Source organism: Podarcis erhardii (assembly GCF_964252035.2).
Source record: "Podarcis erhardii genome assembly, chromosome: 15".
Taxonomy (NCBI): Eukaryota; Metazoa; Chordata; class Lepidosauria; order Squamata; family Lacertidae; genus Podarcis; species Podarcis erhardii.
This window is the reverse complement of record NC_138505.1, coordinates 13,454,769-13,469,240: the sequence shown is the minus strand read 5'-3', so window position 1 is coordinate 13,469,240 and position 14,472 is coordinate 13,454,769. Positions and strand designations below refer to the sequence as shown.

The 14,472-nt window shown below is 49.4% G+C and overlaps 1 long non-coding RNA gene across 1 annotated transcript in view; it reads right to left on the bottom strand.

Moving 5' to 3' along the window:
• Nucleotides 1–14,472, bottom strand: part of LOC309331044 — a 49,586-nt gene that overhangs the window by 30,438 nt on the left and 4,676 nt on the right. The window lies entirely within an intron of this gene.

Here is a 14,472-nt window from a genome sequence, read left to right as displayed (position 1 = left end):
AACCAAAGATGTTGGCTATTTGCAGTATGCTAGCGCTGCAGAGAGCTTGCTGGGGAGACCATGCATTAAAAAGAAAGGGACTCAAAAGTAACTTAAACAAGGTTTTAATTACAAAAAACAAAAACTCCTTATACACTAAATACATTAACAACAAACCAGACCCAACCCCCAGGGTAATGGGAGAGCTAGGTGCTGCTCCTTATATACTACATGCAAATGCTGACACACCTTAATCAATGCAACTCAGCAGCACCTGCTATGTTTCACAGCTGTAAAGCTGGGTCTTGTTATCTTGCTCTGGCCCTTGCTCTGGCCCCTTAAAGACATACACATTAGGTGGAACAATGATGAACCTTTACATTTAAAGAAACCATTCAACATACTGATCAAACCTTTATTAGGAAATGGGGCATGTACAAAAAATACCTTAAGGATTACTGTAATAGCATCAAGTCTGTGGCAGCTTTTGAATAACTTATGCGATATTTTGGGTAAGTGTATGAAAATATAATATTTCTGACAATTGATAACAGGAAACTGAAACAAACAGTGTGTTACGTAAGTAAATACTTAAAGGCATAAGGAGTTGGCAGGAAGTCGTTAGAACTTCAAGAAGATTGTGACAAAGTGTAACAATTCTTTACAATATTCTTTTCTCTATGGACAACTTCAATTTTATGTTACTTCTTTCTAAATTCAATAAAGCATTCTAAAAGGAAAAAAAGAGAGGAATGGATAAGACAAGGAAAGTTCTTACCAACGTCTTTTATTCAATATTCACAGAGAGAGGCTCACTTCCTCATGAGTCATTGCTATGGGTGCTGAAAAGGGACTTTCGCCTTTGAGCTATCTGTTTTCCTACTTTCAATGCCTGCCAGGTTCTGGGAGAAGGGGGTTCTGGAATGCTTTCTAAAGAAAGTGAGTCTGTCAGCTGTCTCTCCCCGGTGCTTCCTCTTCCTCCTTCTCCTCTCCCATTATTTCCCAGCTTTCCCCCTCATCTGCCTCTGAGCCGTGCTCTCCCTCAAACCCCTGTTGTAATTCTGAACTGTCTCCTTCTTCTCTGGAAGGGTCAGGCATGGGGGGGGGGGGCGGTCTCCACCATTCTAGTCCCTGACAGGAAGTATGGAATACACACAACAACAACACCACCATCATTATTATTACTATTAATATACCGCCCTATACCCACAGGACTCAGGGCAGTTCACAGGATCAAATCAGAATATAAAACCACATAGTACACAATCAAGATAAAAACAACAACAACAACCCAATAAACCCTCCCCCTTCAACACATTTTGAAAGGGCATAGGATATCAAACAAATCAACCGAAGGCCTGGTTGAAGAGGAACCTGAAAGTGAAGGCACCAGCCCAGTGCCGGATTTACGTATAAGCTAAACAAGCTATAGCTTAGGGCCCCACTCTCTTGGGGGGGGGGCAAAATTATTTCACTCTTAATATACTTCTTGATTGTATTTCAGTTCAACAACCACTTTGATAAAATACATATTTTGTTATGTGCAAATGGCTTTAGACAACCTATTTGGTCCATAAATTACTATACAGTGGTACCTTGGGTTACATACTGTCAGGGGTTCAGAAGGAGAGACACAGGAGGGGGAGCAAATGGAGAGTGAGGAGGAGGAGTCCGAGGGGGGAGCAGGCAGTGACAGTGGAAAGAGTTATTCCACAAGCCTCTCCAGCGAATCGGAGGACTCACAGAAGGGAGCGCCGATGGCCAGGGCGAGGGGGGTTCCAGGGGGGAAGCCCCAGGAGGAAGGGGCCAGCGGGGAGTCCCTGAGCAGCAGTTGGAAATCAGGACCAGCTTCCCCACCAGAGCGCAGTGGGGAGGGGGAGTCCCAGGAATCGGGACCAGTGCTCTCACCACCAGCGGGAGGAGAGGAGTCAGGTTTGGTCACGCCCACATCAGGAAGCGGGGAAACGGTCAGGAGGAAGGTTACCGGCTGGGCGCGCGCGCCAAGTTCAAATGTACAGGCGAGCGGCACAGCAGGGAGCCCGGGTAGGGAGCCAGGTCCTAAAGCCCGCCGGAAGGAAGGGGAAGACCAAGGGGGGTCAGCGTCAGAGGAGTCCAGGAAGGAGGAAACCCCAGAGGGCAGAAGGACCCAGCGAAGGAAAGAACAGCGTAGGAGGTGGAGCCGGGCTAGGATCTTAAACTGGTGTGGGAGGAGCAGTGAGTCAGAGGGGACTTAGCCGGTCTAGCGTCGAGACGTGGGTCTGCGCGCCCAGAGCTTTGAAATGGAAACTAAACTTCAATAAAGACTTTGTATATTATATCCACCGGGCGTTGGTCCTCTGTGAGCTGGGATCTAGAGGCAGACCTGACACATACGCTTCAGGTTACAGACTCCGCTAACCCAGAAATAGTACCTCGGGTTAAGAACTTTGCTTCAGGATGAGAACAGAAATCGTGTTTCGGTGGCGTGGTAGCAGCAGGAGGCCCCATTAGCTAAAGTGGTGCTCCAGGTTAAGATGAGTTTCAGGTTAAGAACGGACCTCCAGAATGAATTAAGTACTTAACCTGAGGTTACAAACTTAATTCGTTCCAGAGGTCCATTCTTAACCTGAAACCGTTCTTAACCTGAGGTGCGCTTCCACTAATGGGGCCTCCCACTGCTGGCACGCAACTTTCACTCGCATCCTGGGGCAAAGTTCGCAACCAGGAGCATCTACTTCCGGGTTAGCCGAGCTCGTTACCTGAAGCATTTGTAGGGAAGACGGTACATAACCCAAGGTTCCACTGTATAGCATATATTCAACACAAAAAAACCCAGTGACAATTTGACAAAGGACAGTTGGACATATAAGGGGCCCCATTACCTTCAGTAGCTTAGGGCCTCATCAAACCTAAATCCGGCCGTGCAAACCTAAATCCAGCCCCTCTTGCCAGCCCCTCTCTGCCACTGCCAAAGCCACTGTCACTGTCATGGCGGCATGAGGTGTGGCGCAGGCAGAGGAAACAACTGAGAACGGGAGAAAGCAAGCAGCTGCCCGGCAGGGGCTGTGGCAAGGGAGATGGTCAGCTGACTCGCTCGCACGTCTTTTGCTGCTGTGCTCCTGTGTGAGCCAGCTGGAAAATTTCTGGGAAATGTTGGAGGGTATGGGTTCTTTTCGACCACAGAGGGCATAGGCCAAACATCTGGATCAGGGTGGGTGCATGGGTGGGAACCTGTTGACCTCCAGATATACTTGGACTCCAGCTGTCAGGAGTGCATGCAGGAGCCAGGCCCTGTGACCAGTAGGGCTTCGCAGGTCTGGGGCCTTCCTAAGTTTGTTCTGAAGAGGCAAGGCTTGGCTGCACAGGTGAGGCCGCTTGGTAACTTGCTGCACCTTGTGGCAAGAGCCAGGAAGGGATATAAGGTCAGCATTTCCTTTCGGCTCTTTGCCACAGTAACTCATTTCCAGCCTTGCTGTGTTTAGCTTCTTGCTTCCTGATCCTTGGACCTCGGCTTTGTGACTCCTTGCTTTTTGACCCTCAGACCCTTGACTTCGTGACTCCTTGCTTCCTGTCCCTCAGATCCCTGGCTTCTGGACTCTCGTTCCTGCTCCCACCCCGCCATCTTGCCCCCGGTCCCGACGTCCTCAGCTGGAACTTTGATCGCCCATAGACCGGACCATGACACCTCCTTGGTGAAGCCCCACCACTGCAGAGATCCCTCCTATGTCCTCTCTTCCTGTTTTTGGGCTGTCAGCTTTCTACCGATAACCAGCTGTTTTATTCCAATAGCCCCAGTTGGGCGAAAGGAACGGAGAGGAATTTCGTCTGCTTTGCATTTTAAAGCCAACAATAATCTGCAGTTCTGCAACAAACAATTGGATTGTGCAACTCTCTGACTTTTTGCTATGCAGTTTTGGTTCAAAAATCTCTTGCAGGGAGATGCATACCAAAACTGTGTGTTCTAGGGAATGCACACAAAAGGTGTATTTTAGGAGAAGAGAAAACAGCAACCAGGCTTTCCAGTTATCCAAAACTTTTCAACAAGCTGGATATGAAACAAAAAATCCCCAACTGTTTGGGGGTGGGGGTGGGGGTGGGGGTGCGAGGAACGAGGGAGAGGAAAAGGCTGGCTCCATGTTGTATTAAACAGAGGGAACAGCTGCTCAGTGGGAAAGATGGGATGTGACTGCCAGGGTAAACTCAGTGGAGGCTGCTCTGGAAGGGCGAATGGGGCACTGCCCCACAAACCTCAGTTTGCCCTCAGTCAGCTCCCACTTGCCTGCCTTCTAAATGACACACAGTCCAAGGAGTGGCCCTGCCTGCCAGCTTCCTCCTCCTTACTCAGTTGTTGCCCATTTAAAACTTAGCAGAGAGGAGGAAGTAGACGCAACCAGAATTAGGTGGCTTTGCCTATTGCTGATTCTGGCTCTAGCGCCATCTACTGTTGGGCTCCCTGCCTTCCTGCCCATCAGTCCTAATGGGTACCAGCCACCACTGCCTAGAAACTTAAATTGTCACCACGAGACTGGCAACGCTCAATGGCAATGCAATGCTGTGTGTCTGTTGGGAGCAATGGATAACTGTGGGAGGGAAATGGAATGGAGTATTCTGGGAAAGGAGCACTGTACCCTGAAACTGCCAGGCTACAACAGGGAGAGGGAGAGGGATATGGTGCTGCAGGGCCTCACAGTCAGCTCAACTCAGAGACCGGCGACTTTGGGCCCCTCTTCTCCTGAAAATCGTTCAATTCCCAGCTTGTCATTGCAAGAACTCCATGACTAAGAAGAAACATCCTTATTCGAGAGAGCGAGCAGAAGATAGTGTACTGAAACACAGTAAAATGTGATTTAAACAGTTTGCCACTTTGAAAACTAGCATATAAATATTCTAAGTAAATAAAGTGGTACCTCGGGTTACAGACGCTTCAGGTTTCAGACTCCGCTAACCCAGAAATAGTACCTCGGGTTAAGAACTTTGCTTCAGGATGAGAACAGAAATTGCGAGGCAGTGGCGCAGCAGTGGCAGTGGCAGCGGAAGGCCCCATTAGCTAAAGTGGTGTCTCAGTTTGAGAACAGTTTCAGGTTAAGAACGGACCTCCGGACCGAATTAAGTTCTTAACCCGAGGTACCACTGTAAATAGTCATACCTCTTCTTGCGAACGCTTCATGTTGCGTTTTTCGGGTTAAGAATGAGGCAAACCCAGAAGTGTTTACTTCTGAGCTTTGCCGTGCGCACACACGCAGAAGCGTTCTGCGCGGTGAGCACATGCGCAGAAGTGCTCTATCGCGCTTCGCACATGCACAGAAGCGCCGCTCTGGTTACAGATTTTTCTGGGAAATGTTGGAGGGTATGGGTTCTTTTCGACCACAGAGGGCATAGGCCAAACATCTGGATCAGGGTGGGTGCGTGGCTGGGAACCTGTTGACCTCCAGATATAGTTGGACTCCAGCTGTCAGGAGTGTGTGTGCAGGAGCCAGGCCCTGTGACCAGTAGGTCTTCGCAGGTCTGGGGCCTTCCTAAGTTTGTTCTGAAGAGGCAAGGCGTGGCCACACAGGTGAGGCCACTTGGTAACTCACTGACCCTGGTGGCAAGAGCCAGGAAGGGATATAAGGTCAACATTTCCCTTCAGCTGTTTGCCACAGCAACACACTTCCTGCCTTTGGCTTCTTGCTTCCTGGTCCTCGGACCCTTGATTTCGTGATTCCTTGCTTCCTGGTCCTCGGACCCTTGACTTTGTGACTCCTTGCTTCCTGGTCCTCAGACCCTTGACTTTGTGACTCCCTGCTTCCTGGTCCTCGGACCCTTGGCTTCTTGACTCCCGGCTCTCTGACCCTTGGACACTTGACTTCCAGACTCCTGGCTTCTGGACTCTCGTTCCTGCTCCCACCACACCATCTTGCCCCCGGTCCCGACGTCCTCAGCCAGGACTTTGATCACCTGTGAACCAGACCGTGACACCAGCTCCCACCAGCCCCAGCCAGTAGAGTCCGTGCTCAAGGATGAAGGGAGTTTGAGTCCCACAAAGATCTGGAAGCTGTGTCCCCACCAGTGATTTATCTGTGATTCATAGGGTTTGGTGGAGAAGCACACTTCTTCCAGATGTGGTGGACTTTCCTTCATCAGAGGTTTTTAAGCAGAAGTTGGACTCTGTCAGGAATTCTTGAGCTGTGATTGCAGGGGGCGGCGGTTGGACTAGATTGCCCTTGGGGGTCCCTTCCAACTTGCACAATTCAGCGGTTCTACAGCCCTGGAGCCTAGCGAGAGACAGTACATCTGCTGCACCTGTGCTTGGCACACAATGGAACACGCTCCTAAGCTGATTAAATCAAAGCCTCTTTTTAAATGAGAAGGGGAGAAATCTGCCGCTCCCGTCTTTGGGGAGAACCGTATCCCTGCCAAGATGGACAGGATCTGCTTTCTCCCCCACCCACCCCTATTCACAGCACCAGAACCAGTCAATAAAAACAAAGGAGGACCTACATATGTTACTATAAATGGGGACAGAGAGAGGGTGCACATGGACGTACATGTGCATTTTTAATCTAAGCATTTTCCATTCTATTAAAAAGAAGAAAAGGCTGAATGGATGAACCAGTTTCCTCCTAAGCACCTTCAGACAGCTTGTTCCAAGAAAGGGGGGGAAAGGCAAATCTTAAAAAACCTGGGGGTGGCTCGTTCCAAAAAGAACAATGGCTATGGGGAAGGGTTGTAGCTCAGTGAAAAGAGCACTGGGTAGGGCTGGGAGAGAGATCCCCCCCCTGAAACCCTGGAGAGCAGCTGCCAGTCAGTGTAGGAAACATTGATCTAGGTGGTCTGATGGTCTGAGTTGGTGTAAGGTAACTTCCTCTGCTGCTATTAGGTCTTTCATTCAGAAGCATGAGGACTAGAATCCTACTTTGCTTTTGGGAAAGGGCAGTGGCTCAGTGACAGAGCACCTGCTTTGCATGCAGAAGTTCCCAGATTCATCCCAAATGGTATCTCCAGGCAGGGAGGGGAGAGATCTCCTGCCTGAAATCCTGGAGAGCTGCTGCCGGTCAGTGCAGGCAGCGCTGGGTTAGATGAACCAGTGGTCTGACTCAGAATGAAGCAGCTTCTTCTGTTCAACACATTTGCACTCATCGTCATTCTTCCTGAACCTTGTCACAAATCACTGGGCTATTGAATCACATGGATGAACTCTCTTTTGGAGCCAGATTGAGAAAGGCTTCTTCTCTTCTCTTTTCACAAGGGAAGCGCAGCTGAGCTAATGATGCTTGAGCCAGGCTCAGTTGGAACAGGAAGCCCTCTGATGCCCCTTCCTGTCCGGGAGGATCCAATGGGCAGCCTGGGTGGGCTAGCCAGAGCTTGGAGTACTTCTCCGAGAAGCTGCCACTAGCAGTTCATTGCTTCATCAGATAGGGCAGCATTTACAGCTCATGACACTCCGGGAGCCTTTCTCAACCTTGAGTTCCCAGGGGCTGTTGGACTACAACTCCCATCATCCCTGACCACTGGGCCTGCTAGCTAGGAATGATGGGAGTTGTAGTCCGACAAATATCCAGGAACCTAAGGTTGAGAAAGGCTGACCAAGGGTGGCACTCTTCCAGTTGCAGAGTGCTGTGAGCCCACCGCATACCCCACTTTGCATGGAGCACCTGGGAAGGTTAGAGGCAGCCCCAAACCATCCTTCAGTTGCATGCCTCATCCCCAAATTTCTCCTTTCTTGGCGGTTTTTAAGCGAAGGCTGGGTGACCATCTGTCATGGATGCTTTAGCTGAGTTTCCTGCATTGCAGGGGGATAGACTAGAGGACCTTTGGGGTCCATGCCAACTGTACAATTCAATGATTCTTCTCACTATTAGTCAACAGTGACAAATTGAACTGAATGGGCCCTGCCTGCCTGCCTGCCTGCTTTTCTCAATCGCCCCTAAGTCTGTATGCAACCATGGTTAAATCCCGGCCTGATCATTGTGAACACAACAGGAAGTAATCCATAATGTTGCAAGATCTGGATTTCCCCCAAAGACTCAAAGTTTCAGGGGAGAAAGGGAGGAGGCCATGGGGGGGGGGGGGAGAGAGAAACAATTTTTCATTTCAGCTCTGCTACCAACCTGTGTGTAATCAAACAAATTACTCGCTTGGGGACCACAATGCATGCTAGAGGAATTTCTCTCTCTCATTACAGACAAAATTAATCTCTTTGCCGCTTCCAGCATTGTTGCTGGTTGTTTTTCCCCCTAGCCTGAGCACAAAATGCAACTGCACGGTTAACCCCTTTTCCCTGGGAGTGGGTGTCCCTGTGAGGGCTGAGGTGGGCAGCAATCAGAAGTGAATCAGGCGTTGCAAGGCAGGCTGGCATTCGGAAGCGATGAGTGAGTCAGAAGCCAGGACGCAGGTGCTCACCAGAGCCCAGGAAAACCATTGTGGTTCCAGCAAGGCTCAGCTGTGAAAGGAATCCCTTTGTAGCTACTCCTTCCAGCCTAGGGGAACCAATCATCAGTCTGGCCAGGAACTTCTTCATTAAGAAAGCTGCCGGCTGCAGTTTAGTGGTTCGCCACGCAGGGCAGCTGCTAACAGGTTCCACCAGTTCTCAACACTGACCTGGTTCGCAGATCGTGCTAAGCCAAACCATGCTTTAGCAGGGACACATGGACTCCATAATAATAATAAATTTTTATTTATACCCCGCCCTTCCCAGTTCAAAAACCGGGTCAGGGCAGCTGACAACAAATTGAAAACACTTAATTGTAAAAGCAGTATAAAATACAGTATAAAAACATGGATAACAATAAAATTCAAAATTCAGAAATCAATTTAGGGGAAATAAGCATTAGAATAATCCCCAGGGCTAGCTGGCTGAATTGGTCCTACTTGGGCCAGCGAGGAGGCCGGGGGAGAATTAGCTGTGGGGTCTCAGAGCGGTGATCTTCATAAAAGGGGAGGGGGAGGGAAGAGAAGGGAAATAAAAGATCAGGCTGAGTTCAAATTAAAGGTCAGGCAGAATAGCTCTGTCTTACAGGCCTGACGGAAGGAGGTTAAATCCTGAAGGGACCTAGTTAGGCTAACCTAGGTTAGGCTGGCCTCAACTAGAGCCAGGGCCTTCTCGGCTGCGGCTCCAATCTGGTGGAACGCTCTGTCACAAGAGACTAGGGCCCTGCGGGACCTGACATCCTTCCGCAGGGCCTGCAAGACAGAGTTGTTCCACCAGGCCTTTGGTCAGGGCGCAGCCTGACTCCCTCCTCTGGCAACCTGCTTAGAATCTTGCTTAATTAGTTGCCATTAATTTGATTTTAATTGATTTTTATAATGTAATATTTTTAGAATGTGTGAATATCTGATGGTTTGATTGTTGATTGTTGTTAGCCGCCCTGAGCCCGGCTTCGGCTGGGGAGGGCGGGATATAAATAAAATTTATTATTATTATTATTATTATTAGTCTCATAGGACAGAGCATTCCACCAGGTCGGAGCCATCACTGAAAAGGCCTTGGCCCTGGTGGAGGATAGTCTGACTTCCTTAGGCCTGGGACCTCTAAACTATGGTTATTTGTGAATCTTAAGGTCCTCTGCGGGGCAGACCAGGAGAGGAGAGCACAGCATCTTAGAACTGTAGGGTTGGAAAGGACCCCAAGGGCCACCTAGTCCAACTCACTGCAGTTCAGGATTCACAGCTGGGATCCTCCTCCACATCCCTCTTACCACTAAAGTCACCCCTCCATTGAATTGTGTTCCTGTCCTGTGCAATGTTAGACGCTATATAAGCTCGGCGCCAAAGGGTTCCTTAAAGCAAGGTTACAGTCGCTGAAACAGAATGCCTAGTTGACATTTAGAGGCCAGGCGGCTCAAAAGTCCTATTTTTCAATATGACTTTTGGTTCTGAAGTTCATTCTGATTGTGCAGATAAAAGATAACAGATAGAATTCGATAGGATGTGCTGCTAGTGTGTGAAAACAGTCACGATCCAAGGATCCCCAGGCATGCATCTCCAGATGGTGGAGACGTCAGGGCATCTTCACTTAGTTGCAAGTGGCCGATAGCCAGGTGCCTGGCAAATTTCAAATGCTGGTCTTGTGCCTTGGGTGCATAAATTACATGGAGCAGACGTTGTACAGTGAGGGTCATGGCGTGATTTCCATATGGATTGTGGTGAATGAGGAGGGCCATCCTTGTGCACCGCTCTCCTCATGTTGGGTGCGTATGAATGGCCAAATCACTGGCCTTGGACCCAGTCACTGCCCACTCTGGCCCCACCTGTTGGCATGTTGCCACTGGCTGCCCACCTGCCTCTGCAGAAAGCTTGCCCTCCCTATGCTAGTGGATGCATTTGGGAATCTGGGTCTGATGTGAATCAGTACCCTGGACAGCACCAGTGATGGGCGATGGCTCCCAGTTTTCTTGGGTTCAGGGCACCTGAGCACAGTATGCAGGACCTCAGACCTGTGTGTGCCCTCTGTGATGTGCATGGAGCTCCTATCCCTGAGTCACCCCTCCTCTCCAAAGATGGAGGGTGAGGAGAGCCCTGTTTGCAGTGCAAAGGCTGGAAGCATCTTGGCAGGGAAGGGTTTGGGTTTCAACCTAGGTCTCCTAATGGCCGGTTACTCTGGTGCATTGGTAAACCCCATACACACTGCATTAATGAATTATTGATGCAACCTTTTTTTACAGGACAAATACACAGGCCCCATAGAAAGACTCTCAATGCACGTGTACAAATCGGTCCTGCCTTCCTTTTTATTTATTCCTTGCCTCCTAGGCGCTTTGATGGATATATTGAAATAAACAGGGCCGTCTCTCCTGCAGGCTTGCCATCCAGTTGGCATGGCACAAAAGGAAAATAGGATGGGGAGGAAAGAGGAAAACGAGCAAGCGCAGGCATTAGCATAATTTTTCTTATTGAGTGAAGCTGCCACAAATAGGCAGAGGGCACCTGTTGAAGATTCCAGCCATGCTTTCCCCCCCAGGATAGACTATTCTTCCACCCCCTTAAAAAAAGAAAGTCAGTTGGCATTCTGTGACCACTGAGCTTGCTCATGGATCAGTGGCTTATTTGGGGTGGGAACAAATTTCTCTACTTTTTAACTTGTGGAAATCTTAGGATTCTTCCAAGCCTGTTGGTCTTCCCTTAAAGCAGTTTTGGCTAAACACGGACCGGGCTATGAGTTTGCTCTTAGTAATACCTGGGATCATGACCAGCTAGCATGGAGGCAGTTCAGGGAGGGGAGGAGCCAAATGGCAGCCATGTCGGCGGAGTGGGCCCCGCCGCCCCATATTTTCTTCTGCTGCAGAAGCTGCCAATAGTCTCATCAAGCTCGCATTTCGCAGCACATTATCAATATGCAAACTGTGCACGGGAGCTGCAGAGGTGTGCGGGGGAGACACAAAGAAACTATCAGAACAGAAAGCCGCATTAAACTGTACAAGCGCTGTGCTTTGTATAAAATTCAGAAAAAATAATTTGAGTTGGAATGATGGGGAATCCATAATAAATTGGTTCCACTTCAGAAAGAAAACAAGGTAATTCAGAAATCCGGGATCTGGGTTGTTTGAGAAAGGGAGAAATGCAAATGTATCCCAAAATGGAGCTATAGTTGAACGGTTCTTTCAATCCTGGTTGAAATAACAGAGCAGGCATCCACCTTTCCGGACATCCAGGCAATGGTTGGCTGCTGTTCATTGGGGCTGGTGGGGCAGAAGTAAGGGGAGCCCAACAGGAGTTGGTGCCAGAGCCAATGACAGGCAGAGACACTTAATTCTAGTCAAATGAAGGCTGAGCCCCCTTCAGCACCTGGGAGTAAGTAAGAGCTGAGGTTGATTTCATAAGAAAAGGCACCCCTTTGGTGGGAGGAGGGCATGAGAGGCTCCAAATAATAGAATTACAGAATTGTAGAGTTGGAAGGGACCCTGAAATTTTGCAATGCAGGATTTTTTTGCCCAACATGGGGCTTGAACTTATGACCCTGAGATTAGGAGTCTTATGCTCTACCAACTGAGCTATCCCAAGTCAATTTGGGATCTGTAACTGAGCTATCCCAGTCAATTTGGGCAACCTCAGATTCAGCAAGATGGCTCTCATATCACCTTGCGGTCTTCTCTTCTCCAGGCTAAACATACCCAACTCCCAACTAGTTCTTCGCTGATATTTGACAGTGAGCAAGCAGGCAGCCTCCTGGAGAGGCAATTGCAGCTACTTTGCTCCTGCCTGGCCATCCTGCTGCTGAATTAAGCTAGTGTGCTGCCCAAATCTGGCCTTGTGGTCAGCTCTCTACAGACTATAAGCAAGCTTTAGCTCTATGACTTTGGAGGTTGTCTGACTTGCTATTTTTATTTTTAAAAAAATACTGTTTGGAGTTTTGGATTGGCACAAATCATTTCGGACTGGTCCTGATTTGACCTGATTCAGTTTGAGAATTGGCCAGGTTCATTGCACAGCCCTGGTCTACAATTTGTAGCTTGTCCGACAGAGCTAAACCACGAGCCTGGGTTCAGATGGCACACTAGGACAAAAGGTGGCTTGGCTCAACTCAGAAGAAGAAGAAGGACGTGGAGGAGAAAAGCTGGGCTTTCTGAATTGCAGCGCATTGGGCTAGGTGACCATCGAAACTGGTTGGGTAGAAGCCAATGAAGCCACCAGTAGGTGGAGCCAGAACCAACAGCAGGCACAGCCAGTGAGTTCTAGTTTTGCCTCTGCCCTTCTCTCTGATGAGCTCCATAAAGGGTGACATTGAGAGTAAAGAGGGGGAGGAAGTTGACAAGCAGGGCCCACCTGTAAATAAGGAGGAAGGCAGGTGGGGTTGCAGGCTGAGGTGGAGGGGGGGCAGTGACCCCGTCACCCAAGCAGACTAGCCCTACCATGTGAAAACACAGAGATATGTTGTAATTTAGCCTGTGCCAAAATAGTCCCCATGGGACATGCATGGCGCTGTGGGTTAAACCACAGAGCCTAGGACTTGCCGATCAGAAGGTCAGCGGTTCGAATCCCCGCCACGGGGTGAGCTCCTGTTGCTCAGTCCCTGCTCCTGCCAACCTAGCAGTTCTAAAGCACAAAAGTGCAAGTAGATAAATAGGTACCACTCCGGCGGGAAGGTAAACAGCGTTTCCATGCGCTGCTCTGGTTCGCCAGAAGCAGCTTAGTCATGATGGCCACATGACCCGGAAGCTGTACACCGGCTCCCTCAGCCAATAAAGCGAGATGAGCACCGCAACCCCAGAGTCAGCCACGACTGGACCTAATGGTCAGGGGTCCCCTTTACCTTTAAGATGGTCCCCCCCCCCCAGATGTTTGGCCTCCAGCTCTCATTAGCCCAACCAGCACCTGGCTGGGGCTGACGGTAGTTGGATGCCAAACATGGGGGGGGCAGGGGGCGGGGATTTTTTAAGCCGGAACTCACTGGAACTCACTTCTGGCACCTCTCAGTTCTGGCAGCCATTGCAATTATAAGAGAACAAGGGAGGTATTCCTGATGTGTTCCAGCACCTTTTTTCCCTAGAAAAATAGCACCAGGAATGCACCCACACTGGGATGCCGAGGGACGGGCGCAGCTCAGTTCAGCATCCTCTTATCCACCAAACCAAATGAGCTGAGCTCACATGTGGCCAAGTAGAACAAATTGCTCCACTCCCCCTTTCTGTCCTTTCCGGCTGCTCGGCTGGCTGGTGTCTGGATTGATGGCGGGATTGAAAAGAGCCAGAAAAAGGTCTTTGGAGAAGCAGGTTCTGGAAAGGGTGGCCTGCCCTCTGGATAAACCCTTTTGCCTTTCTGTAATTTCCCCCTAATTCTCTCCTTGACGAAGATAAATCATGCTCTTTGGGGGGCGGTGGAGAGGAGAGGAAGAAAACCAACCGGGTTCTTGATTCCTACGCACTGGGGATTGCCTTATAGCCTCCAGCTTTGCCTGATTTTCTGCTGCATGTGCCAGTTCCAGTTGTGGCCGTATCTGGGCCTGTTGTCTAGAGAGCTCTTTGCCCTTGCAGGAGGGAGCGGATAAAAATCCAGCCTGCTGGGCCAAGACAGCTCCCCACCCTCTCTCAGGAGGATCACAGGCACCTCTTGTGTCTCCACAGAAACCGTTGTTTTAGACAACAGCGCCTGTGCTTGAGTTTTCCCTGATTAAAAAAAGACAGTGGACATTCTCTATTTTCAGGATGCTGTTCCAGCAATTTCCAGGAGAGAAATGCAATAAAATGATGCATCATTAACTGGGGTAGCAGGACTTCCTCTTTTAAAAACTTTGTGTCTGACTGTGAGGCGCAATGCTCTTTTCTCCAGGAGTCCAGCTGTCCTTCCCTATTCCCCAGATGCAATATGATTCAGGGACGTAGAAGGGGCGGGGGAAGAATGGCAGCCATCACCCCAAAAAGTGGGACCCCACTGGCCACTGTAATCTCCCCACCCCGATGTTCCAGAATGCTGGCAGAATTAAAATGGCATAGTAGCTGATGAATACAAACCAATTCTTTTTACACCAACGTTACAAGCAACAGGATTTTTTTTTAAAAAAAAACCCTTCAAAGGGGGAATGGTCTCTTGTGAACAGGG